We start from the raw sequence: 4195 nt of genomic DNA, 5'->3' as shown, positions 1-4195 counted from the left end.
TACACAGATCAGTAATATCATGACTCGAAAACAACCCTACTCCACTACACTCGTAAAGCTCAAATCCGACAATAAAACCAACTTACCTCTTCTGCCATCTAAGCAGGCATGTAGTAAAAGCAAATCCAAAACCAAATCCATTGACATCACAAAATCCATACAATGTCCAAGTATCATAATCCAAAACATAACAAGTTCAGAACATAGTCTAAATAAAGAAGAAGACCAAAAGATCCTTAATATCCTCGAGGTCTGCAGGGGACTAGCAACTGGAACTCTCTCCTAACAGCATCAACCTGAAAATATCAACAATGGAGGCGGGGTGAGTCCAACACTCAACAGGTACAACTGATATACAAAGTAAGGAAATAACACCTAGCACTAATCATGCGTACAGTCTCCTGATGTAATTAAAAATAAATGCAAACTGAAGTAAACAGGAGAATACTGTACTAACCAGGACCTGGGTATAAAGACAAGCAGTCCGAGAGATATGGAAATCCTGTATGCATGTTAAACATAGGTATCCAAACAATATGCAGCATATAAATGCAGCAAACACAAACACAAGCAATAAATGCATCATGCATATGATGCCAATGATGCGTCCTGGTCACCCCTGACGTCAGTCGATCATCTCACATAATAGTGAGGCCGAGTGGGTAGGGCTGTGACAACCGTGCACTCTGTCGTCACTACTCCTGATGAGTGACAGAGTGGACAGGATGCTGTCGGAGTACACCTATCCTCCTACCCCAAATCATAAATGGGGGAGCGCAATGCTCTCATCTCCCGGTACACGATGACGGGGAGGAATCACTGCCAGATAACACGTTGTGTCACACTACCCATGAGTGGACCAACGGTGCCTAACAGAGTCCCTGCTGCAACACACTCTGCTTGAATCGACCACTAACCCATGAGTGGTGGTGTGTGCAGATCCATGTAACTGGCGATGTGCTCAACAATAATGGAGCGAACTATCGCACAGCATGCAATCATGCAAATGGTGCATGGCACTAACCACAAGATATCCTGACCTAATCCATATATATATATATAAGTGCATCATAGGTCAACGAATCAAATCAAATCAAAGGTACACAAGGTATAAAACCTAGGTCCTGAACATGGTGAAGCATGATATATCACTACCCCTCTAAGCATGTATAAACAAGTAATGTATACATGAGATGCAAACCAATCAATCAATCAAGCATGTATCATGTTTTGGGTAGTGATTAACCAAAACAGAATGAGAAACATAATTAATGCAATTTGTTAAATTCACTACAATGTATATCAAATGACATAGGTCAAAAGTACCCGCCTCCAATCGAAATGGTCCAATCCGAAAAATTGAGATACTCGTCTCGCGTCAAGGTCCTGTGATAAATCCTACAATTTAGCTAAGTATAAACAAATAACTAAACAAATTCCTAATCCACCGACCATCTAGGGTTAGTTTCATTAACCCTAATTACACCATCAATCGAAATCAACCAACATATTTGATTGTATTCATTAAGCCTTACCTCTGGATCAAACAAAAGGAAGATCACAGTTGTTAGTACTCTCTCTCCAGCAATGTCTGCAAAGGAAGTCACCATATAAGGTCTACACAGGATTTAATATAATTAACCCTATGCTTACATAACAAAAGTAATACCAATAGCTCAAACCATTGAAATCATCAAATTCATCTTTCCAAACTCACCTCAACATATTCCTAATTCTTCAGCCGAGACCTCCAAGCCATAGACTCAAATCAAATCTTACCTAAAGATGAAGTGGTTGATGGTGGCTACAATGGGTAGAGCTAAGCACAGCCCGGGAAGTCTTCGGCAGATCTAGGGCAGATCGGGTGAAGACTCGGCTGTACCAGGAGATGTAGGATGGCTAGGGCACAGGGCTAAGATAGAAGAAAGGGACCTGCTCTGCTCGACGATCGGAGATAGGGCTCTAGGGCTGAGGAAGGCCGGCGGTAGCATTGGGTCGGTGGAGGCGAAGCAAACTCGGCGGCGGCACAACCCAATCTTGGGCACGACTGGCGCTGCTCCGGTCCAGAGAGGGCAGCGGCGTCGGCAGGGCTCAGCTAGGGCACGCGATGGCCGGTGCTAGGGATGTGCTCGCACGTCGCCGGCGCTTGGACAGGGAGGAGGAAGGGGGTCTCGGTGTGAGGCGAGGAAGAACGGTGGCTCGAGAAGGAAATGGAGGAGAAGCATAGGATGCCAAGAACTCTCAGCCGTGGTTCTAAATTGCGAGATAACTGCTCGGCGTTGGCGCCAGTTAGGGCAAGGGAAGAAGGCTTCGGGCGCGCATGGTCTCGGCGAGGAAGAGAGAACGGCGGAAATAAAAGAAATAAAAGGAAATAAAGACAAGGAAATATAAATATAAACATTTCCTCGTTTAAACGGGGTAACCTAATCAGGCTTTTCCGGGCCCCGTTTTTGTCCACGTTAACTCGTCCGTACGAGCTCCGAAAAATTCCTGAAAAAATTCCAAAAATTCCGAAAAATTCGCTTATCAATATTTGCCTATTTTCGGTATTTTACATTCTGTTCAGGAGTATTTGTATAAGAGGTTTGATGAATGGTACCATCAGAAGCAAGTAATTGTGAAAAATGATTCAAAGTATATTCTGTTGGTGCAATCGACCTCCAAGGTTTTAATGTCAGACAAATATGTTTAAGTACGTTTTAAGTATGGAGCTTGATCAAGGAAAGTCCTAGTTGTAGGCTAGGCAAGGGAAGAAATCTCGGTAGATCGTGGAAGCCAGGTGGATAGGTTTGGAGGACCTGATCCCTGGGTAACCGAATTCTGAGTCCTAGTTATAGGCTAGGTAAGGGAAATCTCGGTATATCATGGAAGCCAGGTGGATAGGTCTGGATGACTTAATCCCTGGGTAGCCGAATACTGAGTCTTGGTGAGTGAAGCCAAGTGGAGAAAATCCTAGGGGTTGGTAACCTTAGGTTCTAGTGAGTGAAGCCAAGTGGAGAAAATCCTAAGGGGTGGTAACCTTAGGTTCTGGTGAGTGAAGCCAGATGAAGTAAATCCTAGGGGGTGGTAACCTTAGGTAACGAGAAGTCTTGGAGAAGTGAACTCCAAGCAACGTTGATCGCGCGATCGACCGGACCAGCGGATCTAGGTAAATCTAGATTTAGGTTTACCATTGTATTCTGTATTACTATTATTGTTGTTGGCTAATATAGTATTACAGGAAAAGTCTTAGTGGATCGGACGATCAGACACTGAGCTGGTAAAAGTCCAAACAGGTCTGGAGGACCAATGTTTGGTAGGTAAGTTGAGGTATGCAACTAGAGGAGCGATAGTGAGGTCGAGTTCCTAAAGGGAACAACCTTAGATCGCTGATCCAACTGAAGAAACCGGGAAGGTTTCCAAGTTGAGATCAAGACAGTTCTACTGTCTATATTACTCATGCATTATATTACTGTGGTAACCTTTGTTTTACAGGAATATTGTTTAACTCTGTTTTGCAGATTTGACCTAATCGATCGACCAAACAGGAGGATCGGTCGACCGAACCATCTTGACTCAGACTAGAGATCAGTTCAGACCAAAGCGAAGCACAATCCGATCGAAGCTTGATCGGTCGACCGAACTAGGGATCGGTCAACCGATCTAATCAGTATTAATGGAGCATTAAATGAAGATCTCAGCAGATTTCGACGAACAGGGAAGGAAGATGTTCGGTCGACCGAAAAATAGGTTCGATCGACTGAACCCTTAATGACCAGTTAATGCAGAAGATCGAGCCAGTATCAGACTCCAGCCAGGAAGGAAGGGAGCGGGTTCGGTTGACCGAACCTAAGGATCGATCGACCAAACGTTGATGATTCTTATAAAAGTCAAGCTCCGAGTCCGTGGCTAGGTAACGGGTTCCGATATCATCTCTGTGAAAAAGTTGTTTGTGCTACTACTCTTCTACACATCCATCAAGCAAGTTGTTGTACCATCCAAGAAGTACCGATCGAGCTATATCTTCTATCTAAGTAATCGGTATATTTGTTTAACTTGCATTGTACTTAATTCAAGTAAGATAGTAGGCTGTTACTATCTTACTCTGCTCATTTGTATAATCTGCTTCTTTCCGAGGATCTCGAAAAGAAGAGTTATAGTGGATTGCCCATCGGTGCGATCAAGGATCGCGGGCCTTAAAGTAAGAGTCGAGCTA

This window comes from Zingiber officinale, chromosome 8A (assembly GCF_018446385.1).
Source record: "Zingiber officinale cultivar Zhangliang chromosome 8A, Zo_v1.1, whole genome shotgun sequence".
Classification (NCBI taxonomy): Eukaryota; Viridiplantae; Streptophyta; class Magnoliopsida; order Zingiberales; family Zingiberaceae; genus Zingiber; species Zingiber officinale.
The sequence above is the reverse complement of the archived record's forward strand: the minus strand, read 5'-3'. Positions refer to the sequence as shown.